General features: G+C 41.4%; 1 protein-coding gene across 2 annotated transcripts in view; it reads left to right on the top strand.

Moving 5' to 3' along the window:
• The window catches only part of nek7 (NIMA-related kinase 7), a 70882-nt gene that overhangs the window by 4021 nt on the left and 53956 nt on the right, over positions 1-12905 (top strand). The window contains exon 2 of one of the 2 annotated variants that reach the window (XM_046050799.1): positions 8970-9056. The exons of the other annotated variant lie outside the window; for it this stretch is intronic. The gene's annotated coding sequence lies outside the window, so the exon portion shown is untranslated. The remainder of the gene's footprint in view (positions 1-8969; positions 9057-12905) is intronic. 2 annotated transcript variants of the gene reach the window in all.

The raw sequence follows: 12905 nt of genomic DNA, 5'->3' as shown, positions 1-12905 counted from the left end.
CTACACACTCTGTATATATATATATATATATATATATATTAGTATTTACAATGTGAACAGCATGCGTTGATGTGTTGTAAGTGATTATATTTACGTTTAAAAAAAGGAAAATAAATAGTAATTAGGTTACAGGTAAAGTAGATGCTAGAGTCTAGGGCTGCCCCGACTAACGATTTACATAGTCGAATCAGAATTATCAAGTCTTGCCTATAGTCGACTGATAGTCAAATCATTTACTGTGTTTGTGTGGCGATTGCGAGTGTGCGCGGGGCGGGGGACACAAACTGAGGCTTATTGTTGACCCTTTTCTCTCTGCTCGCCTGCCAATCACTGGTCTTGTGCAGAGTTTTGCGTGCATGCCATGCGGCTAACAGCTGCATGCATGTTGCGGTTCCTCGTGGGTCTATTTCAAGTACTATTTAAAAACAATGTAATATTCTTTCTGTTAATTTCAAATCAAATTAGCTTTATTGGAATGAATTTATAGCAACAATATTGCCAAAGCTATATAGAAAGTACATAAGGACAATTCATTTCATACATTTCATTAGAAAAGGAAATAAAACTAAATAAAAAAACTATTAAGAGCTTTTTTTTCTTTTCTTATGTTTTTATTTACAGCATTATATATTAAAATTTATATTGTAATAGGCAGTATATTAATTTATTAGGTGAAAAATGGTAGTTCTATGTAAAATCAGACATTGAGCACCCCCATATCACCAAAATGGCATGATCCTCATTTTGCTGCGAAGCTTCGACTGTGAGATTGACAGTCGAATCAGGCTCCGCCCATCAAAGCATCGAATCTTCGACTATTAGGGGTCAGCCCTACTAGAGTCACAGAGTTAGTTCACAGGGATTTTCCCTGACACTGTGTGTCTGGAGTTAACTGCTCAGTGATTATCATGATAATAATGATAATTTTATAAATAAGCTTTGAAAGAAAATACAACCTAACAGCACAACAAACGGGCACGGAAAGTAAAACTCAGAGATTAACCACACAGGTATGCAGGCAGTGCCTTGCCTCTACTAGGCCTAACCATTTTGGGGGTCACAGATGGGTTGAAAACGGTATCTCATGCCATGTTGCTGTCGCTGCCTATCACAGCCAAATATTTCAGGCGTCATACTATCACGTTTGGCTACGCTGCAGAGAGATGATTCAGACGAGAGTAAGTTGGAACTGACATACCTTGTTGACCCAATTATTACTCACTTCTGTGTTGCCACATTCGATCATAGTCAAAGACAACAAGCTTGAGCCTGCCAGCGTCATCAGGTGATGGAGATGAACACCGGCTGGCTCTGTGAAGTTGACTATCAAGGAATGTGTCATGAACCGGATGATCAGCAAATGGCTGCCAAATGTTTGCATCAGACTCTGTGGTGAGGGATTTCTGCCAGTATATCCCGCTTTGAATTTCAGCTGATGAGAGGTGGATCACTTTTGACATGCCTTGGCAAAACTTTTATTATTTGCCTTGTTCTATTGTTTGGATTAAATAAGGGTAATAAGGGTAGACTAGAAAGTTGTAATAACAGTAGTGATCAGTAGTGTTTAGCCAGATTTAAATGACAACTCCTGAAAATAGAAGTACATAGAAAGAGGAGCTTGATTTTTATTGATTATTGGAAGAGGTACTGATGATTGTCACATGAGGAAGAAGTTGTCCCTCTTTGAAGCGCAGATATATACCTGCCATGCTTTTCCTATGATTAAGCTTGGGTTCACATACATATCGTCTCTGTCAGTGGACTTTAATGGCAGCTAAACTTTCTACTACTAAACATTCAGAGTGAGATCTAAAATGCCATTCATTGGTGTGGAGAAATCTGCTGCACCCAAAGCAGTGATTTAGCACAGTGGAATTTACCAAATCACTCTATCCTGTGAGAGTTTCCTGTTTTAGCCCTGAAGCTGGCCCCTCTGCTGGATTAAAGATCAGATGAGACATTTGTCATCTGACCACTTTAACAGTCATCTTGCCTTTGGGTTTCAGAAAGAACAAAAAATGTTAGCTCAGTTTTTTTTGCTGTTGCACAAAAAATTTGAAGAAAGATTCTTCCCAAGGCAATTTTTGAGCTACATTAAGCACTGTCTTTTGCATGATGTCAAAGACCTTGGCCAAACATTGTACAGAAATGATGCTCGGCAAAGGTAGAAGATCACTGCTTAGGATATAGGCTTGTTTGGTGTACTTTCTTCGTGATTAGTTGTTGTATTATAAAATAATAAAAAAGCAAGTAAAAGAAACTTGATGTCTACCCCAGAAGAATTTGGACTCGAGTCTTTCCTTTCCAGGCTCACTTTGGTTAGAGTTTAGAGTAAGGTCTTTGGCAATGAGAGTGGGCTGTCTAAGCAGCTTTTTCTACTCTCCTCAACAGCCAGACAGTCAATATTTTTCATATCCATCTCCATTCTATCTTACGAAGGGTCACTGATGTTTCAAGCATTCAAATATCCTTGGAGGATGCCTCGCGGCTCCCTATGTCACGTGAAAGTTCTCAGTTGCACTGTGGTGTTGATGCCTTTTCTCAGTGGGCTCTGAAGTGTTCTGGGGGGGAAACTGACTACAAAGACATGCAAACACAAAAATTGCTGACCTTGGACCCTGTTTAAAGTTTATGAAACACTTTCAGTGCCCCTGTGTAAGCTTATGTCATGACCACACTATATCATTCAGTGGTTTATTTCACTGCAGTTAGTATTTTTTTTTTAATTCTGCTCTATATGAAACAACTCTATTTATATGTAATGGAGTTATGAACCTATTGAAGCAATGGATTAATTACAGTAATATCATAAAATGCATTTTCTCACCACCCACAGTAAAGAGCCTCTAAGCAGAAAACAACAATTAAACAAAGGGAAATAAAGAAGAAATAAATAACTTCAGTGTGTCTGCCTTTCTAAAATGCACACTAGAAAGGTTAAAACAAGGCACACTTTTTTGTCTGACTCGACAGACGTGTGTAATGTAGCTGTTATAGTCATTTGTATTTTTCTCATTCCGCACATATGCACAGTTTGGTAACTGAGTGGGCACTTTTATTTGAGAGTCAGTATTTTACCAACCATGGAAGCCTACATAAATAGCCGTTTAGTTAGACTATTTGTGGACTAACTGCTCATGCATTACACTGTAGCTATCCAGTGCCTATAGCATATGAACTGTGTCTGTAGGTCACTGCATGGCGAGGAATAAGCTGTTTGTTGCAATCTAACCAAGGCTACCAAATCCATGTTGGCATATTGTGAACTGTGCTGGAAAGATGACTCTCAAGCAACATCTTTCTTTTCTTTATTGGAGATCACTCTCCAATCGTCCCGTCTCCCATTCTATCTCTTTTGATTACCCACACACAAAAATACAAATCCCTCAGGATACAAATTCACTTTCACAGAATAATTACAAGATGCTATATGCCACTGTAAACACCACATCAGTGACAGTGACAGCATGTATTTGTCATGAGATGAGACAAAAGCAGAATGAATTTGCACCCATGAACAGAATGAGGGAGGGAGATTTTTTTTGTGTGTTGCATGCTGACTGTGCTATGGGCGTTTGTTCCAGCCTCATCACAAATGAGCCTTAATGTTTCACACGGGATTTGCTGCAGAAGAGAGCAAAATTTGTGTGAGAGCATCTTGTTTTGACAGACTGTCTGTTTTACCCTCCCTCTTTTCAGTGTGAAAAGCCAGGGACATTTCACTGTCTCTCCTGCACTCTTTCTTTTTTTCTTTCACGTTGTTTCTTTTTTCAGTTTTTCTTTTTCTTTTGATGTTCTGAGTTGATCTAGGATTAGGGTCAGCTAAGGCATTTCTCAACTGATCAATATCGATTTTGTAAAGCCAGATGATTATTATTTATTTATTGTGCAGTATCCCAGCTGTTAACAACGTCCTCAGTGCACTCTGTTACAACACTGGAAATATATACATATATAAAACGCACAGTGTTGCAAGTGACTAAACTGCTAAACCGTGCAAGCAGAAAATGGTTTCAATTCATTATATTTATGTTGTCATTGTGCGTTCACTGGAGAGTAGAGTAGAGCTACTTGGATTTAAATGAAAAGGGTGATTTGTTTCTCTATTTTTTCAGATGTTAGTGCTGCTATTAGTTGAAATCTGCATTAGAACATGATATTTTGCTTGATAGCCAAATCTGTCCATATGTTCCACACCTCCACACACAAACTCCTCTCCATGGATATTATGTGAAATACTCTGGGACACTATACAAAATATCATAGAAAACTATGAATCATGTGATGCAGGATGTATTTTCTAAATGCAGTGCTATTTAGTTGTTAAATTTACTATTTATAAACTTGGATTGGCTTTGTTAATTTTAATGTAGACCTTTCTTTATGAATGCACTGTGCAGTTGTATTATGTTTAAAAAATGCTGAATATCAGATTGGAAGTAAATACCACTTAAATGACTGTGATCACAGGCAAAAAGCTTTAATTGTGAAATCCATATTTTTTTGTTTTCAGTCTTTTATTTCATGCTGCCTCGTTTGGGTGCGGGGGACATCTTTCTCCACCTCCCCTCCTCGTCTCTGTCTGTGTTTGTACCCTGACTCACAGCAATGTTCCATGGTCTCCCTGATCTCTTGGTTTGGCCTGGGGCTTTGAGGTTGTGGTCAAGGCCTGGGGGCATGAAGAAGGAAGAGGAGTCATAATGAGAAGCTCCCCTCAACTCCTGCTGCCTAACCTGCCCTAGAGCCCCTTTGTCTCGCTCCCTTTGCACTTCCATGCCACCCATCTCTTCTCCTCTTCCCGTATTACTTCCTCTCGTCTTAGGCCCTTACTTCTTCTTGCTTACCAGCCCCCTCTTCCCTATTTATTCTCCACTTCTTCTTCCCTCTTTCCATCCCTCAACCTTTGTGACTGTCGGTCCGTCCCCCCATTCTTGCCTCCGCTCTCCTCTCCTGGGGGTCCTCTCTACCCAGGGCCTTCCCTCATTCTCCTTCTCCCTGCCCAGCCTGGCCCACAGTCAATGGGAGGCAGGCAGCCTGACTCCCTCAGAGCAGCAGGAAGCTGCAGCAGCAGGGGTTAGGCCTGTATGGCGCTGCCGGCTGGCTCTGTCAGAAGTCCTGCCAAGCCAAGGATGAGAGACCTTTGCCAGTGCGGTATTGGGGCACCGAATGAAAATATTTTACAGATGTCTGAAGGCAGGCATCAGGAGTCAGCAGCAGCTTACTCAGGCCCAGAGCAGAGGTGTCTTTTAAGTGCAAACGATGTGAATGTTAATGTATTTGTGAGTAGTATTTATGATACAGAAAATTTACTTTAAGTATAAATAGAGGAGAAGGAGGGGAAAAGAAAAGGAAGTGGGTGTGTGGCAGGAGGAGGGAAGGAGGCTGGTCTGATTCTGGATTGGCTGCAGGAAAAGTGATTGATTTGGTTGGATTGCAGTTGAAGGGGGGGGGGCATCCAAAGCGACTGTACTGTGAATGCCTGGCTGGGTTCCCAACCGGTTCTGGCTTGACAGTTTAACAGTGAATATTTAACATTGTACCACACTACAGGGCTTGGCTGTAAACAGCAGTCAGCAAGCAGCAAAAGACTGCGTGACGCTGGGCCTTGGTTGTAAAGCCCACCTAAAAACAACGCACAAGCAGGAAGCGCATCTTGAAGTTCTGCTTTTAGAAAAAAGGCAGATGGCAATAGTTGGTGGTGTCACACTGTAAAAAAAACAAAACAAAAAAAACACTAGGATCCCCTGATGAAAGCAGCTCCCGCTTGCTTTGAACAGCAAGTCTGTCATGGTTGGTGTCTGCTGTGTGGCTGCAGGTCAAACTGTGATACGCAACTCCTGGAATTTGCGCTTTTTAAGTTTTTCATGTTCAAATCGTCTGGGGGGGAAGGGGGGTTCATTAATATTAATATTCTAATATGTGAAGGTGGCAGGGAAGACCGATCTGGTTTAGCTGCTTTCAACCCCTGTTGTGAATCTTTCTCTCTGTTTCTCTTGCTGTCTTTCTTCCCTTCTGTCTTTCTTCCCTTCTGTCTTTCTCCTCAATTTCCGTAACTGCCGTTTTCATTTTCTGAAGATTGTTATTCTATACTGTTATAGAGAAGCCTACACTGAGATTCCTATCTGATACTTTGGGTTAAAATATAATATAAGATTTTGGTCTAAAGTATTGTCAAACCTCTGTATTTAAAAAGAAAGATTCTTAGGTTAGCTTGCAGCTCTGTATGACATGCTAAATCTTAACATATTTGGTCAGTGAACCCAAATGCACTATAGAAATCAATGGATTACACCTTTTTTTTATATTACCTTTTGGATAATGACTTGCTTGATTTGAAATCAACTTTAGGATGTGTGGGAATGTAAAGTTCAGGTTTAAAAAATGAAAACAATGAGCCTCAACGACCAAACTCACCAATGTCTTTTATTGTTTTAGATGATTTTATGTTAGAAAGTGTATAAAAGAAAACACATGTTTTTTTTAACATTCAAACTGAATTGAAATTGAAGGCAGCAGTTTGTGTGATCATCACTCTCATAGATTGTTCCTGTTTGGCCTCTGAACGCTTCAAAAAAGGAAGTTCTCATTGCTTGTGCTTATCTGATGACAGAATAAAGATGTGGCAAGAGTGATGAAGTCTAAGCAGACTTGTGTGATTGTGGAGGGATGGATGGGAGAGAAAGATGGGTTGTATGATGTCGAGAGTTGAGTTAGATGGATCTGATGACAGGATTAAGAGAGTGGTTAAGACTGCATTAGCTATTACTAGCTGGATGAAAGTGATTGTTTACAGGGTGATGACATTTGATTATTTGCTGTTTTTGTGGGCTCTCTTTCCATCTCCGAATCTTTTTTGAATGATCATTTGGATACAGTGCAATTTGTGCTTGTATACAAGGGTTTTGGGGTGAATTCACTTATTTTGGGGATCCAGTTGTTCGCCAGGGATCCTCGTTATTTGCTCCATGCCTCTGAATTTGTTTGTGTGTTGTTTATTGTGTCCAGCTGATACTAACTTCCCACCGGGAATTAGGTTCAAAATAAACAAACTGTGTCTGAAGATGAACCGATGACATTTGGATTCAGCTGTGGCTCTGGTAATCTCTACTTGGCCCTGATATATAGAAATGAGGCTGATTTGTGGTGTTTAACAGATGTTGAGTGAATGGAGGGCACAGTCCAGCCTCTGTGTGAGGGATGGTGAAACAGGTCTGACATCTCTCCTGAACTGAAAAGGGAAATCCCTGCGGGCACAGAGCAGAGAGGAGGGATAAGGGAGGAGGGCGAGAATGGAGAGTGGTGTGACCCCTTAGGGGTAACGTTATTCTCCGATCGTCAGCTCCTTACACACACACTCACACACATACTGGGATTCTCTTGTCGGTGTGCCGAGGGATTCACTCATGCAAAGAAGGATGAATATCTGTGGAATAAAAATAAACATTGAAGTTCTTGTGTGTCTGCCTGTGCATGTGTTGTGCTCCCATGCATGTTTATATGTTTCTGTAATAATTTACAAATGTACTTATTTGAAGTGTTTGGTGTGCTACTGGAATCTATTGAAATAGTTGTGTAATTGTCAGTTTCATAGTTAGGAGTCATCCTCCATGGAAGTATGACAGCATGGGTGTATACACAGACTTGTATGCAAAGGACTGTGTTTGACCTCAGACTGAGTAGCGAAGCTCTGGATCTGGTTAGAAGACTCTGTATGCGTGTGTGTGCGGCAGCCAGCATGGCCCACCACAGAAGCCACAGTAGGCTGAAACCGAACCAGAGCCAGAGCCAATCTTGATTTTTGTGGAGCCGAGTTCCCATGGGTCCACTATTAGTATGTATTCAGTATATGCATCCAGTTTTGCATTGATTTCTATGTGTGTCTGCATCTGTTGGTGTGTGAGTTTATGTGTATTACGTTATTGTGCGGACCACATTTTGTGTATTGGTATCTATTTCTCTCCTTATTGAGTGCTAGGGTTGAGCCAAGGTTGTTTTGGGTTCAGGGTCTTGGATGTTTCTACTACTGACTGTGGAGATGCTGACAGGTTGTGGTCTTCTTCCCTCGTCCCCCACACAGCATATGAGAAGGCTTGGGCCCAGAAAAGCCCAAGCACGAGTCCTTAGCCCTCACGTTAGCGCTCAACTATGTAACGAGACATGCCTGGGAACTGCTCCTCTCACATTACTAATGATTTGGACATCTTGCTCTTGTCATTTCCTTTTAGACAAACTTCGATGCTGATGCAGGGGTAACTGCTTCAAACTATCAAGGGAGAAGGGGGGAAAACTTGCTTGAAGGGAGTATGAGGGACTTCTGGTTTTGTGTGAAGGGAAAATACACTACATTCACCAGATGTTTTTTTAAATGGTTGTTTCATAGATGAGAAACTCAAATGACAGGCCTCATCATCTCCAAACAACACAGAGACGGGTCAACAATTTCTACTTTATCATTTCTGTACCAGGACCACTGCCTGTCACTGCCTGAACTGCATGCAGGCTGGCTGTAAAAGTCTGTTTGGTGTTGTAGCTTTGTGATCCCCTTATATACGCCCACTTTAATGTGCTGTGTAAACAGCAAATGTCGCATTAACTCTTTATTGTATTTTTTGCGGGTTCATCCAAACTGTGTTTTTGCTTTGTCCAGTTTCTTTGTCCATTGGTTGTTTGCTTTTATGCATTTTTTGTTCATGGGCCACGTCATCTACTCCTTTTTTAGATATTAACATCTAGGCTGAACACTGCCTAGATGATGGTGCTCTCAGCTGTTCATCACAAGGTTAAGCTTCAGAAAACACAGCTGTACTGATGAAGACCAGACCTTTGGTGGAAATTCTGTGTAAAACTGTCCTTTATTTAGAAGAAACAGAAGAAAAAAGTCAGCGTGGCATCCCCTTATTTTATTTTTTCATGGAATTCTCTCATTTGTCCCTATTTTATGTCTTTAATTTTTTTTATATGCCTTCTAGCCTTGCAGACAAACAGAGCCCCGGCCCCGTGGTTCAACATGTCACATCCGATATCCTGGTGCCAGAGGTGATGAAGCTAATTTGGTGGTCAGTAAGTGACATGGCTAACAAACAAAGCCCTTATTGGTCCTGGAGCACTGGGAGCACTCCTCTGTGCAGTGCTCTGTTTTGCATTGTGAAAGACCGTGAGTTATTGCCACAGGGGACTAACGCAACCTAAAGCTTCTGGAACTGCGTCATGCTTTGGCGTAAAAATCTAGGTGTGGATATTTGGTTCAAAGGTTCAAATGAACAGAGAGGTGTGCTCCTAAAAATAGCCTAAATAGCTGCTTTAATAACCAAGTAACTAAATAATAATAGACATGAGCATTTGTTTGTTCCACTTTTGTTTTGCTGATGTCTGGTAGCCTACAGTGTAAAGGTATTTCAGTGTGGAAGTGTTGAAATATAGAAGTACGTGCTTTAAAGTGATGTGTTCACGGAGCCTGAATAGTTTTAACTTTGGGGGGTTCACATTAAAAATAAGACTAGAGCTGCAACTGGTCGATTGACTATTTTGATAATACATGTATTAGGTCATTTTTCAAGCTACAATGCCAAACATTTGATGGTTTCATGTTCAGTTAATAACTCTTCTTGGTTTTATGTTTTTGTAAATAAATCTGATGTTTAATTGACCAAAAGTTATTGATTTAATCGATAACGTCATCAGTGGATTCATTTATAATGAAAATAATTATTAGTTGCACACTGATTAATTTTCTGTGTGTTGTATGTGGCACCCTAAAAGTTGTAATTCTGCTCTCAAACCATTGCAGCCTGGAAATGGAACCACATCCATGATTAAAGTCGAACATCGTAAAAACTTGTGACATTACTCGCTAGATCAGCCAGCCTAAATTATGTGCTCTTGATTTTCTTTAACATACTATGATTTCAGTATATATTTTAACTGAGGTGTGATTGTGATATGGCATTTTGAAGGGCTGTGAATGTAGCAAGGGGTGTGCAAGCCCAAACCCCTCTGGGTCCCTTCTTCTGAACGCCTGGGGGGCTCTCTCCTTCACACAGCCTGCTCCTTCACACACTAAGCTGGTTTCTGAGGGATCACACGGCTGTCTTAAATGCAGCTCAGTTTTTGCATACTTTGCCCACGCGATTTTGTTTTTCCTTACACAGTCAGCAATTTGTCAATATACCTTGTTTATTCTTGGTGATTGACAGTATGAATTGGTTTCACCTAGGAAAAGAAGGGTGGTGAGGAAAAAAGAGAGAGGGGTACTGTGGCTGATGGTCTTTTTTTGACTGGTACCATGGCTGTCTGTCACTCTTCTTTTATCATGGAAATCGGAGTTTATCTTTTACAAGCTTGAGTGGAATGTTTTTGTTTTTCAAGTGATTATTAGCATCCTCCTTGGCTGCCGTCTCCAGCTGATGAAATGAGCACATCAAACGGTGCGCAGCACTAACGAAGCGGTGTGGGCTGGCTGGTTGGCTAGCTCCTGCCTTTTGCTGTAAGGCACCTGCTGAAGTGACAGGCTGGCAACAAAGGGCCCCTCGCCACAAGAGAGCCGTCAGTGCCGCTGTGGAGTGGGCAGGACAATAGAGCAGAGAGGTGGCCTGGGCTTTTAGCCACGTGCCAGCTCGTGTCGACAACACACAGGAGCAACAGAGCACAGAGGAGCACGAAGTGGAGGAGGTGGGGAGGAGGAGACAGGGCAGGAGAGTGGCTGACACCTGCATGTGCTTGAGTTCTTTTCTCAATGGTGGACATCTTTACAACACATAGTGGCTGAAAATGCGAAAGGAAAACTGAGATAGGAGGGGATACAAATGCGCAGGTGTGCACGCACAGGCAGACACAACAGAGATGAAGACAGAGGAGGGTACAGTGTTTTTAATGGGATTACTGGCTCATGTAAGTTCAGGCGATAGTGCAGATGTGTTTTATAGAGGCTGCAATAGGTGAAATGTACACACACCGGAGCAGAGCACTGTGGTAGTTTATTTGGATTGTTGTGGAATAAATCAGTTGAGGCCTCACATGAAGTCCGGGCTATTTGTGCTGTGCTATTTACTTCTGCAGTGAAATAATCATTAGCCTATAAAAATGAAAGTGAAAAATGTAAAGGAGGGCTATAAATAGTTAGAAAGCAACATTATGGATCACTGGCCTTGTGGTGTCCCCATGGACCTCAGCGGTTTTCTGTGTCTTAATTCCCTTTTTTTTAATCATTTTGCTGTGCTCCCTCCGCTTGGAAGAGGGTGAAGGTCTGAGTTGTACAAAGATATCACACTCACACATGCACATAGCAGAAACATCACAATTTACATGTTTTATACTGCATGTGTCTTAAAGTCAAACTTAACTCCTAAAAAATATCTATGCACACACTCGACCATTAGGTTTCATACATAGAGAACACATGCAGACAGTGTGAAAGAGATGCATACGTCACCAGCATAACTACATGCTACATGGATTAAGTTTTAAAACAGATGCATGTTTCAGTTGAGGTTTCTGAGATCTTTATATCTACGATTTTATAGCTTATCGCAGGAATGCCCTTATCTACATTAATGTTTGCCAATAAGTAACAAGAAATTGCATTTAAAAAAAGCCAAAGATATGCAAGTAAGATAAGTAATTTATTAATGTGTCAGTTTATTTTTATCCAAAAATGTCCCGCTCAGTACATATCCTGACATAACCAAATTAAAGGGTTAGGGTTACAATATAGGATACAACAGTAACACTATTGTTATCACATTTGTTTGGGCTCTCAAACATTGATATATGTGTAGGCCTCAAAAATCCAGTTTTAGTAAAGTTGGAAGAGCCTGTAAAGCAACATTGAGTTTTATCAGATACATTGATTTGTACATTCCATCTCCAACACAGACAGACACAACACATGCACAGACTCTGTACGGTCTGAAAGAAAGCCATTAATCCAGCCATGTTCTGCCTGTTAAATAATGAATCCTGTTTGATGTCAGTGTTGTTGTTTGGGTCCTCTGTCTGACTGCTTGACAATCTGTAATATTCTCACGCTGAGTTGCTCCCTGATTAACTTTATGCTTTTGTAGCCCGATTTGGGGAATGGAAAAGTCAGAATGATTTGACTCTTAGTGTGTTTGGCTGGCTTTGCAAAGCCTATTTTCAAAGGTTTGTCTCTTTATCTTCATGTTGTGGTTTTTCTTTTAGATTGAGAGACAATAAAGTTTCCTCTCTTCATTTTTGATTCCATCAAGTCTCGGACTGTCTTTCTCAAAGACCTCAAAGACTGGCTCACATGCTGAGGTGTAGTTGGTCGGCTCATGGTTCAACGAACACGAGTACTCGCACATTTAGGCTAATGATTTTGAATAGTGATTAAAATGAATTGGAGAGTGTGCTTCTTCTGTAGTATCCGGACCCCTCCATCATTAGTGGTTCTCTTCCTCTCTCTTTCTCTCTTTCTCTTTCTGTATCGTCAGTGTTAGTCAAGCAGGGGTTTCAGACGAGGCCTGGGGTAGGCTTTCATGAGCACAGACTCAAAGATGCCTCCACTTCTTGTAATCATGGACACCACTCTTCTAGCACTTTCACTGTCGTCTTCTGCCTCCTCAAAGGTGCCTTTGATTCCCTCACATCCTACACCCAGACCGGATAGTGTCACATTATATTTTTCCTTGCTCCTTTTTATATTGCAACCCCCTCCCCCCGTCCCCCCCACCTCCCAACTCTCTCAACTCTCTCTTCACCTCCTTTCTTGCCCTTCTCTTTTTGCATTTCTTTAGACCCAACCCAAGCTCATCAGTCTGTCTTCATATTTTGTTCCCAGATTGAGAGCTGATTTTGCACTCTTCTCCCTGGGACCGCTTAATTCCAGGACGTTCCCCATCACCCCCCCCCCCCCCCCCCCCCCCCCCCCCCCCCCCCCCCCCCCCCCC

This window comes from Micropterus dolomieu, linkage group LG05 (assembly GCF_021292245.1).
Source record: "Micropterus dolomieu isolate WLL.071019.BEF.003 ecotype Adirondacks linkage group LG05, ASM2129224v1, whole genome shotgun sequence".
Lineage (NCBI taxonomy): Eukaryota > Metazoa > Chordata > Actinopteri > Centrarchiformes > Centrarchidae > Micropterus > Micropterus dolomieu.
This window is presented reverse-complemented; position numbering and strand designations above follow the sequence as displayed.